Source organism: Leopardus geoffroyi, chromosome D2, assembly GCF_018350155.1.
Source record: "Leopardus geoffroyi isolate Oge1 chromosome D2, O.geoffroyi_Oge1_pat1.0, whole genome shotgun sequence".
Classification (NCBI taxonomy): Eukaryota; Metazoa; Chordata; class Mammalia; order Carnivora; family Felidae; genus Leopardus; species Leopardus geoffroyi.
This window is the reverse complement of record NC_059334.1, coordinates 77,642,403-77,654,836: the sequence shown is the minus strand read 5'-3', so window position 1 is coordinate 77,654,836 and position 12,434 is coordinate 77,642,403. Positions and strand designations below refer to the sequence as shown.

The 12,434-nt window shown below is 40.7% G+C and overlaps 1 long non-coding RNA gene across 1 annotated transcript in view; it reads right to left on the bottom strand.

Annotated features, from left to right (window-relative positions):
* LOC123577167 overlaps positions 1-12,434 on the bottom strand; it is a 61,545-nt gene that overhangs the window by 21,807 nt on the left and 27,304 nt on the right. The window contains exon 2 of the long non-coding RNA XR_006701737.1: positions 2,483-2,683. This is a non-coding gene — a long non-coding RNA (uncharacterized LOC123577167). The remainder of the gene's footprint in view (positions 1-2,482; positions 2,684-12,434) is intronic.

Here is a 12,434-nt window from a genome sequence, read left to right as displayed (position 1 = left end):
ATGCGACATGCTGAACGCATAAACTGAAGGAGACTAGCACAAACCGTGGTCTAGTGTCCTGAGAACCAGTCATTGACCACCTGGCTCAGTCTTGGTTCAGGACAAACCAATACAACCATCTCTACTGTGGACATAAAAACAATGGCCCCCAAAACGATACCCCGAGAAGGGCACAGACATTAAAGAGGTGCACCTGAAACAGCTGGCAGAGTTGTAGAGCCACCTCCTTTCAAGAAAAAGAGCATCTTTTGTTTTTTGCCACCTAGAGTCTTTCCCATTAGAGAATCTCCCCCTCACTTCTGCCGGTCCTTATGGTTCTGTGGAATTTGAATCCGTACCTGATCCAGGAGGTTGAATGAGCCAGGATTAAGCCAAGCAGCACCTATTTTCCCTGACCACTGATTGGTCGAGAGATAGGCATGTGACTCACACAGAGCCAATGAGATTTTATGAGGGAGTTCTGGGAAACTCTCACTGGCTGTGAAATGAGAGGGTTGGGAATGCCATGTGAGGTCTGGGGCTACTGAAAGAGGAAGCCTGGGGCCCGGGAAGAGCCAAGGAGAGAACTGGGTCTGGGGGTCATCATCTGAGCCCTGCCGAAGCCAGCCCTTCTAGGGACTTTGCAATTCTGTGAGTCACCAACCTCCCTTTTCTGCCCCAGCCGCTTCAGGTGGGGAATTTTGCCACCTGCAGCCCTTTATTGCCCCAGTGTCTCTACTCCTGCTCCTTATCACTTCCTCTTTTTACTTGTTTTCTCATTTTAAAAGCATTACATGCTTATTTTTGACAATTTCGTAAACACGAAATAAAAAAGAAAGCAACTTTTCCAAGACCACGCAGATCTCGGGTGGCTGAGCCATGATTCTTACTGCGGCTGGCTGATGTCCAAGGCTATTTTCCTAACCCTACAACCTACTTTCGGCCTCTCACAGGCTTCTAGGCATTTCAGTGGAGAACCTTCAGTCTCTTCCTCCCTTTGGAGTAGTTTTTTCTCATGAGCATAGATAATTATTGTTCTGCAAAGTTGGAGTGATGTTATACATATAGTTTAGATACTTTTTTAAACTTAGTAATATATTACGGACATTTCCCCAAGTCTTTAAGTATTTTACAGGAACACTATTTTTAATGGCTGCATACTATTTCATTTAAACTGAATATATCAGAATTTGTTTATTTAAACGTTCTTTTATTGTTGGACCTTTGTGTGATCCATATTCTTTTCTAATTTTTTATATCCTTTCCTATCAAAAAAAAACCAAATAGGTGGAGCTAGGAGATTTTAGGCAAGTGAAATTATTCTTTAAAAAAAATTTTAATGTTGATTTCTGAGAGAGAGTGTGAGCAGGGGAGGGGCAGAGATAGAGGAAGACACAGAATCCGAAGCAGGCTCCAGGCTCTGAGCTGTCAGCACAGAGCCCGACGCGGGGCTCGAATTCATGAGCTTTGAGATCGTGACCTGAGCTGAAGTCAGATGCTTAACTGACTAAGCCACCCAGGCATCCTGGCAAGGGAAATTATTCTATATGATATGGTAATGGTGGGTGCTTGTCATGCATTTGTCAAAACCCCAAAATATACCACAAAAAAAGAGTGAACCCTACATAAACTATGTACTTTAGTTAATAATGATGTCTTAACGTCATTGTTGTGTCATCAATTATAACAGATATACCCCACCCAGTGCAAGCTACTAATAATAAGAGAAACTGGAGAAGAAGAGTATATTGGAATTTTTTGTACTTTCTGCTCAATTTTTCTGAAAATCTAAAACTTTTTCATAAAATATTCTATTCACGAAAATTAGTTAACAGTCTAAATGAACAAACAAAAAGCCACATAAATATAACTTGTTCACCAGTTCTGATTATTTTCTTACGATGAATTCGTAGGAGCAGAATTACTGAAACAAAGGTTAAGATGTTGTAGACATGTCATGATCATTTCTTTTCAGGAAAAACAAAAATGTATCACTTCACATACTCACCACCAATGTGTTAGAGTGTCTAGTTCATTCCATTCTTGTTAACACTAAAAGGTATTGAGTCTTTAAGTCTTTGCAAATTTAATGAAAAACACACAATGCCTACTTCTGATGGCCTGTCTTCATTAACTATAAAAATTAAAGCAGTATGTTACAAGTTAATGGTACAGAATAAATATTTCAGAAACAGAATTAAGTTCTTGAAAAAGGTAGTATCAGTGGGCGCCTGGGTAGCTCAGTCGGCTAAGCATCCGACTCTTGATTTTAGTTCAGGTCACGATCTCATGGTTCATGAGTCTGAGCCCCGCAACGGGCTCCATGCTGACAGTACAGAGCCTGCTTGAGGTTCTCTCTCTCTCCCTCTCTCTCTCTCTGCACCTCCCACATGCTCTGTCTCTCCCTCTGTTAAAATAAATAAACTTTTTTGAAAGGTAGCATCACAAACCATTGGACAAAAAGAATAATTTCTCGGGGCAAAGTGAGATTCACACGTCATACCTCCTCCAGTGGTCTTCAAGCATGAGTGTACATCCAGAGCCCTCAGAGGACTTCTTAAAAGACATATTGATACGTGCCAGGCCATTTCTAGTTCAGGAGGCCACAAGGCTCAGCATTTCATTTCTACCACGGTTTCAGATGATGCTGATGCCGCTGGTCTGGGGATCACACCTTGAGAAACAATCCCTCGTACAACAAACTCTAGGAAAAAAAGAAGCGTGGATGACGAAATAAGTCAAGTCTCTCTCGGTCCTTGACAGGTTAAGAATGTAAAATGCACGGATGTAGATGGTCTTACTAGTATAATTAATAATGTAAGTGTATATATATACATATAGAAATTTATGTGTTACATAATTATATTCCAGAATTTATTTTTTTTCAAGTGTGTATGAAATGATTACAGACCTTAATTATATACCAGGAACAAGGTCCACATTTTACCATAAAGCCAACCTCAACATATTTTTAATAGCAGAAAGAGGGTGGATCACAGTTTCTGTCTAAAATGCAATAAATCTGGAAATAAACAAGTGGGAACAATCCAATGATAGCATCCCAGCCACTTGGGAAATACACCACTCTCTCTCTCAATACATATTTGCTGACACAACAATAATGAGACCGCTGGGCACCAAAATGCATATGTTGAAGTCAAAGTGTTCTTGAGCTGCAAGTTCTCCCATTGCTAGCAAAGAAGAGTGACATGAACTAATTATGAAACCCAAAAATTTAGGAAAAGAATATCAAACCTAAAGGAGAAGGAAATTAACACAAAAAAGCATGAAGCTTTGCGGAAACCAGAAAACCTAAAAGCAGGAGAGTTGATTCATTAACGAAAGAGATAGAAAAACTCAAGAAAAGCAAGTCCTAATCTCCCTTAATCCAAGAAGCAGAAAGAGTAAGAAAATGCAAATATCCAAAATCCGACAAAAGAAAAGGCCGATAACCACCGAGGCAGGGGAAAGCTCTCAAAAGTATTAAAAGATACTTTGTAAACCTGTGGAAATAAACTTAAAAACTGATAGGGACAATTATTCTGAGATAAATAAATGTCCCCCATGAAGAAGAAATAGGAAACCTAAAATAAGCTAGGAGATGATTGTGAAGGAATCTCTCCCTAAAGAAGCCGGGTCCACACAGCTTATGTGGCTCCAACCATCAAAGAATAGAGAATACAGAAATTACTTAAATTGTTCCAGAAGTCAAAGAAAGAAGGAGTGCTTCTCAATGCTCTACTGTTTTTACAAAGCCAGAAAAATACTGAAACAAAACCTATCAAAGACACGCTAAAAAGAAAGCTGCAGACCTTTTTTCACTTGTAAATCCTAAACAAAATATTAGCAGGTAGGATCCATCAGTACGAGCAGGCCATTGTCATTACGGACCCATGACGTCTGTCCAAGCCAGCACGATAAGCCAAAACAGAAGACGTAAGTATTAGAGAGTAGCAAGCAAAATTATCTTTACTTGAAGAAAAAATGATGCTATACAGAGAAAACCCAACAGCATGGACGGAAAGCTATTAAAACCAGTGATAATACAATTCGGGTTCCAAAACAAATAGACAAAAAAAGTAATCACTTTCATACTAACCAGTCAGAAAGTATAACAGATAAACAATTCCATTCATAATAGCAATTTATAGGTATCATAAAGGAATACGATGCACGCTCTATAGAGAAAACAACAAAACTCTCTAGATGGACAATAGAGGAGATGGGAGAGACCGACCTGGTAGATTGTGAAGCAGGGAAAAAGCAATTATTAGTTTCTGAGCTGTAAGATTTGACTACAGAATTTCTCCTGGGAGAGAAAAGTGTTTTTGTTAAGCCAACACCTTGATGGGCTGGTTTAATTTTGGCAAGATAGTGCCTATTCCTTGCTGTGGAGGACAAGAATTAAAATAGTGAGATCGGGTTGGAGGAGAGTAAACCAGGAAGAAGAAGGCAAGAGATCCCGGGGGTGCAACTGAAGCTTAATCGGAAAGTGAGGACCTTCTTCCTGTAAGAGGACAAGTAGAGGCTTTTGAGAGCAAATACGTAAACATTCCAATATTCAGTTGAAAGTCATTTGTTCTCTTCGTTTTAATGTAAGCCATTCGCGGAGCCTCCAAATCTTCAGTGATGAAGATTGTGGTTGTGGTCGTGGTGATAACAGTTCATGTTTATTGTGTACCTACTTTCTAGGCAACACACTAAGCATTTAAACTGTGTATATCATTTAATAGTCAAAAAAAATCTATTTCCCATAACAGATGAGGAACTCGGGCAGAGAGAAGTTAAGTAACTTGACCAAGCGCACAGCTTGCCAGTGGAGTCTAACTGTTGACCTAGACATTCTGACTCCAGGGCTCAGACTTATCCTGAAGTTGCCCATGTCGTGCGCTCGTGGCCTTGAGTTCATGCCAGCAAAAAGATCAGATGGTCTCCAGTGGGGTGTTGTGGACTGGAGAAAGGACAGACGTGCAGGGGTCAGAGCCAGAGCAGAGATCAAAAATTCCATGGAAGCAGAAAAATGGAACTGGCTCAGGAAAAAATAAACACCGAACCCCTTCCACTGCCATGAAACCCCAGAGAGACTGAGAAGCGTGTTGGGACTTCTATCAGGTGTGAGATGGGATGTTGAGACAATTTTATTACATCTTAAAGTAAACGATTACTTCAGCTGGCTGGATAATGTAAATTCATCCAAGAGGCTGAAATATGGCTTATAATTATTAAAATGCCAACGTTCCCTAAAAGAATCCGTAAAAATAAATCCAAGCCCTCCCAAATTCTAATGGGATTCTCTAACTTGCCCAAATTATTAAAAATGTATTTAGTAGAATAAACTTAGACAAATTGCCAAGGAAAGAGCTAAAAAGAACTGTTACATTGTTTGGTTTCTTTGCTATGGAGTTGTAGGAGTTCTTTATATATTTTGGATGATAACCCCTTATCAGATATAGAATCTGCAAATATTTCCTCCCATCCAGTGGGTTGCATTTCCATTTTGTTGATTTCCTTTGCTGTGCCGAAGTTTTTTAGTTTGAGGTAGTCCTACTGGTCTTTTTTTTTTTTTTTTTTTTTCTTTTATTGCCTTTGCTTTTGGAGTCAGATTTTAAAAATCATCACCAAGACCAATGTCAAGGAGCTTCTCACCTCTATTTTCTTCTAGGAGTTTTATGCTTTCAGGTCTTACAATCGAGCCTCTAATCCATTTTGAGTTAATTTTTGCGTGTGGTGTAAGACAGTGGTCCAGTTTCATTCTTTTGTGTGTGGCTGTCCAGTTTTCCCAAGGGCATTTATTTCCCCGTTGTATATACTTGTCTCCTTTGCTGTAAATTATTTGACCATGGGTTTATAGCTGGGATCTCTATTCTATTTTATTGATCTCTCTGTTCGTTTTTATGCCAATAACACACATTTTGATGACCATAGCTTTGCACGATAGTTTGAGATCAGGGAGCATGATGCCTTCAGCTTCGTTCTTCTTTCTCAAGATCATTTTGTTTATTTAGGGTCTTTTGTGATTTCATACACATTTTAAGATTATTCTATTTCTGTGAAAAATGCCATTGGAATTTGGATAGGGATTGCATTGAATCTGTAGATTGCTTTGGGAAGTGTGTATATTTTAACAATATTAATTCTTTCAACCCATGAGCACAGCATATTTTTCCACTTCTCTGTGTCTTCTTCCATTTCTTTCATCAGTGTTTTATAATTTTCAGTGTATGGGTCTTTCACCTGCTTGGTTATATTTTTTCTAGTTATTTGATTCTTTTTGATGCAATTGTAAATAGAATTGTTTTCATAATTTCTCTTTTTGATCATAGTTTTTAATGTGAATTTTTATTTTTGAGAGAGAGAGAATGAGCGGAGGAGGGGTGGGGGAGGGGGGGCACAGAGGATCCAAAGGGTGCTCCCCACTGATAACAGCGAGCCCAATGAAAGCTCAAATTCAAGAACTATGAGATCATGACCAGAGCCGAAGTCAGGTGCTCAACCGACTGAGTCACCCAGACACCTCTGATCATTATTAATGTGTAGAAACACAACAGATTTTTCGGTATTGATTCCATATCCTGCAACGTTACTGAATTTGTTTATTAATTCTAATAGTGTTGGGTGGTGTCTTTAGGGCTTTCTGTATATACTATCATGTAATCTGCAAATATTGACAGTTGTACCCTTTTCTTTCTAATTTGGATGCCTTTATTCTTTTTCTTGCCTAATTGCTCTGGCTAGGACTTCCAATACTATGTTGAATAAAAGTGACAAGAGTGGGCATCTCTGTCTTGTTCCTGATCTTAGAAGAAGAGCATTCACTTTTTTTACCATTGAGTGTGATGTTAGTTGTGGGTTTGTCATATATGGCCTTTATTATGTTGAAGCACGTTCCCTCTCCACCCACTTTGTTGAGAGTTTTTATCATAAATGAATGTTGAATTTTAACAAACTTTTTTTTCTGCATCTGCTGAAATTATCATCTGATTTTTCTCCTTGAGTTTATTGATGTCGTGTATCATGTTGATTGATTTGCAAATATTGAAACTTTCTTGCATCCCTGGAATAAATCCCCACTTCATCATGGCGTATGACCCTTTTAACGTATTGGTTTACCAATATTTTGTGAGGATTTTTGCATCTATGTTCATCATGGGTATTGACCTATGATTTTTGTTTTTGTGGTGTCTGTCTGGTTTTAGTATCAGAATAATGCTGGCCTTGTGAAATGACTTTGAACGTACTTCCTTCCCTTCTAGTTTTTGGAAGATTTTGAGAGGATTGGTGTTAATTCTTCTTTGAATCTTGGCAGAATTCACCAGTGAAGCCATTTGCTGCTGGACTTTGGTTCATTGAGAGGTTTTTGATTACTGATTCAATCTTCTTACTATCAATAAGTCTCTTCAGATTTTCCATTTCTTCATAATTGAGGCTGGAAGGTTGTGTATTTCTAGGGATTTATCCATTTCATCCAGGTTGTCCAATTTGTTGGTTAAGTTGAAAATGGCCAGAGGATCTGAATAGACATTTTTTTAAGGAAAACATACAGATGTCTTCCTGCAGGTGCCTGAAAAGATGCTCAACATCACGAATCATCAGGGAGATGCAAATCAAAGCCATAATGAGACATCGCTTTGCACCTGTTAAAATGGCTAGTATCAAAAAGATAAGAAATAACAAGTGTTGGCAAGAATGTGCAGAGAAGGGAACCCTTCTGCACTGTAGATGGAGATGTGAACTGGTGTAGCCTCTAGGGAAAACTGTATGGAAGTTCCTTAAAAAATGAAAAATAAAACTACTATATGATCCAGCAATCCCACTTCTGAGTATCCAAAGAAAATGAAAACACTAATTCAGAAAGATATATGCATCCCATGTTCATGACAGCATTATTCACAAAGGCAAGATATAGAAACAACCTAAGTGCCCATCAACGGATGAATGGATAAAGAAGACCAGGGAATATTATTCAGCTATAAAAAGGAATGAAATCTTGCCATTTATGACAACATGAATGGACCTTGAGGGCATTATGCTAAGTGAAATAAATCGGAGGAAGACAAATACCACATGATTTCACTCATATGTGAATTTTTTAATTGAAAAAAATAACAAGCTTATGGGTATAGAGAACAGATTGGTGATTGCCAGAGCCAGGGGTTGTGGGATGGGCAAAATACGTGAAGGGGGTCAGAAGGCACAAATTCCAGTTAGGAAATAAATAAGTCCTGGGGATGTCATGGACAAGCACGGTGACTATAGTTACTAATACCGTATTGCATATTTGAAAATTGCCAAGAGAGTAGATGTTAAAAGTGCTCATTACAAAACAAGGGGAATTATTAAGGAGAACTTCACCCATGAGATAACAAAACACATTATGAAGCTACATGAACTAAAAGAGTATATATTTCAAATCAGAAAACTAGTCAATAACTAATGTTTGAACAAATGGTTGAACATTTGAAAAAAATCTAGACACCTTTCTACATCTTACACCAAATATAAATTCAAATGAACCAAGGATTTAAATACGAAAATGTAACACAAAAGTACTACCATAAAACATGGATGAATAACCTTGGTGTGACGAAAACCATTCCAAGTTCGATACAACCTTCCAGCTCACCCCCTAACCACCAAAAGGGGGAAAAGAAGATGGCCTGGATATTTTCAAAGCCAGGATTTGATGAGATGGTTAATTGAGCGCTTGTAATTATTCCCGGTTCCACCCAAATTTTCATGAAGTGTAGAAATATATATATTATATATATATACTTTAATAGTAAAATGATAACTGGTTTGGATAATAAGAAAGAGTGCCATTGGCAGACAAGAACTTTTGAAAAGCTCCTTTAAAAAGCCAAATGGATCCGATCAACATAGAGAAAAGAGAAGAAAAGGGCCATAGGAAACCCATGCCTCAGACATTTGCAGGAGAAACTTCCGTAGAAGAGGGAGAGGTTGGTGGCTGCTGGGAACCCCCAGGGACAGATTGTGGGAAGAGGAAGGAAGAGCGGGTTGGAGTTACTGCGAATGTGTGGTTAGTTGAGGGCCTGCCTCCAAGTACCGACATCCTGACAAAAAAGCAGTGAGTGGACACTGAGTCCAGAGAACAGGGCAGTGTCCAGGTAGCTACTGACTCCAGAGAGGAGAGAAAACAAACTCTCAGTATGACAGTGGCTCGGACACCAGTGTTTTCTTATTCTCCCTTCCAAAACCCCTCTAAAATAATCAGAGATTTTGATTTTTCTTGACTCATAAACCCACAAGGACAAACAGACTGGGAAACCCGACAACTGTAACGAAGTCCGGGATGCTAGGAAACAGGTGGACCGGCGGAAACTGGAGAAAGCTGGCTACCCCCCACCCCCACCCCGTGGGGGCGGGGGAAGCCAAGAAGCCGCCTGCTCTACACCGCAAGACTCCCAAAAGGGGGCATCAGATGCCTCTGCAGTAGCAATGAAGGTAGTGCAAAAACCAAACCAAAAGAAATGGGCGTTTAAGAAGCCGGTTCCCCAGACTCGGCTACCACCACCACTAGCATCCAGGCAGAAATGCAAGGCCCCAGCCCGAGGGATGGAAAGTTCAGGAGCACCAGGGATTGCAGAGGACGGGGGTGCCATTCAGGGCAGGGGGAAGAGGGGTGAGTGATCATTCACCTGACTGAATGCCCCATTGTAATCAGTCCCCAGAACTGTGGCCGACAGGATGATACCCACCAGGTGGGGGGTGGAAGGCCCTTCTCTAGACAAGCAGAACGGCCCAAGAGGAAAGACCTGACCATTCTGCAGGAAGTCCGCAGCTTTCAAACCTCGCCTTCAAGCTCAAAGCTCCCAGGGACATATTTTTCCCATCATGTTGCACTGCCCTCCTCCCCAGCACCCAGTGCCACCCTTAGGACCCCCATCGGCACCCTGCTTTGGAGTCGTGGACAGTGGCCCAGTGCACCTGGCCTGTGGGTCCGGGAGCAGACTTCCTCGCTGGCCAGGAAACTCCCTGCCTCCTCCACACGCCCACCCCCAGTGGTGGCGGCGACGCCTGCTGGTTTCCGCCTCTCCCTTCTGGGCAGAGAGAAGGGGAGACCCCAGCCTGCTCCTGGTGCCGCTCCCCAAGGAGGGCTTAGCTGCCGGCCACTTTGCTGCCCAGAATCTCTGCAACCAAGCCACCCATAACAGTGGAAGAAAACCAACACCATGCAAGAAAGACCACAGACTCAACAACAGAAAAGGCTAAAAGCCAAGTAAATTGAGTTAATAGCGAGGCACAAGACTTAAAAAAAAAAAGTATAATCTTTACAGGCTTAAAGAGAGGCCCTCACAGCTCTACAACAAGAACGTGCCAGTATAATGAAACAGGGATCTTGGAATTAAACTGTGATAATCACAATTAAAAAGGGGCAGCTGACAAGCCCACCCTAAGGTTGAACGGTTGAGCTAGAGGATCAGACCCAAGGATTTCTTCTCCCCAGGACACAAAGAGGAAGCTATGAAAGGGAAGAGCCTTAGAGGAGTGATTCTAACATTTCAACCCTTTCTGGTCAGAGATTCACAAAAAGGAAAACAAACCAGTGAGAAGAGGGGCACGTGGGTGGCTCAGTCAGTTAAGCGTCCAACTTTGGCTCCGGTCATGATCTCACAGTTTGTGGGTTCGAGCCCCACGTCGGGCTCTGTGCTGACAGCTCGGAGCCTGGAGCCTGCTTCAGATTCTGTGTCTCCCTCTCTCTGCCCCTCCCCTGTTCACACTGTGTTTCTCTCTGTCTTTCAAAAATAAAATGTAAAAAAGAAAAGAAAAGAAACCAGAGAGAAGAAAAAGAGTCAGAGTTGCTATTTTGAATTTCCCAGACCTTGAGAAAGACACAGGTGTTCATATTGAAAGGACTCATGACATCATAGTTATTCTGTGACTTCTCTTAAAGTTTATAAAACTTCATAAAAATGCTTAGACTCCTCTGAAGAATTGGCTCTGTGCGTATTCTGCTCTTCCATACATTTAAGATATAATAAGCTCTAACATTTTTTATAAGTCCTGCTGTACGTCTTCTACAATCTGGTGGTCTTGCCATCCCTTTTCTTGGTTCCTGAGTTCCTGTGTCAAATCTCTGAATTGCTATAATTTGCCCCTATCTGTGGCTTTGCTATTCTAGTTCCCACCTCAAACGGACACGGCCAGTTTCTTCTGTTAGGACTTTAGTCTCCAAGAGGCGGGCCTATATGAGCTTGAGGGGAGCTATCTCACCAACAGGGTGCTTTAACTGTGAGCCTTTGTGCTGGAATGTTCTGCTGGTGTGTTATATAATAACCATTACATGGATCATTTCTACCAGCCTTCTAGGGGCCTCACAGGAAATTATCACTGCCCATCTTATAACTGTTGATTTGGATGCATATCAGGTAAGAGTCCATATGTGCACACATGAATCTGTGTAAAGTAGGATAGCGTGGGCTACATCCGTGTCCCCAATTCCAAATTCAAGTCACATATTGAACATCTAACGCACAGGTCAAATAACCACGTGTCCTGCAGGACAGTTTTGTTCTGTCGACTGAATACAGATCATAGAAACATTTTGTTCGGCCCGCATGGTATTTTTAGAAGCATTTTAATTGGTTGCTGGAAAATCAGCCTCAAGTGCCAGCAAGGCAACAGTAGGCATGTGCTCGCTCAAACCACCACGTACCAACACCAGTGGGAGCAAAACAACCCATACAACATTATCTTTGTGAAGCAAAGCAGAGAATCACTCCACACTCATCCACCCGAGATACTTACTAAGCACCTGCTCTGTGTCAAGCACAATGCTAATCAAAGGGGATACAAAGATGGATAAATCCATTGGATGTTTCAGCAGAAAAGACCTTAGAGATCACCTTCATCGATTTCCAGATAGAGAAATACAAACTCAGTGATGTCAAAAGCTTTTCCCAAGGTCAAACACCAGTTGGTGGCAAAGCCAGAACAAAAATCCAGGCTCTTAATGTACTCAAACATTGTTATACATGGTTGATTTCATTGCACTTACTGTGATCTGTCTTTGAATAACGCAGTGGAATAAAAGGTAATCGGATATGAAGAAGAAAACAATTCAGTTAGTAAAAAGATTGGGGGCAATTTTTAATAGACAGTACTTTGTATGACCTCAGTTCCTTGTAAAATGTCTTATGGAGATTATTGTTCTACTGTTGGAAAGGATATTCTATGTACGTAGAGACTTGAATAGTTATTTTTTTCTTCCAACTTTAACGTTTGTTAAAGGATAGCTGAACCTTTACAAACACGAGGAAATTCAATCTGAGGGAAGAATTTGGACTGTTTATGGCCTTTCTCGCCACTTGGAAATGGAATACTCCTCCAGGGTCTGAGGATCCCTGGCTTGGAGGCGCTGTTGTTTGGAATCCTTAAGAGAATTTATGATCATTGCCTTCCCGTTTTTTTTTTTTTTTTAATCTGGAGTGTTATGA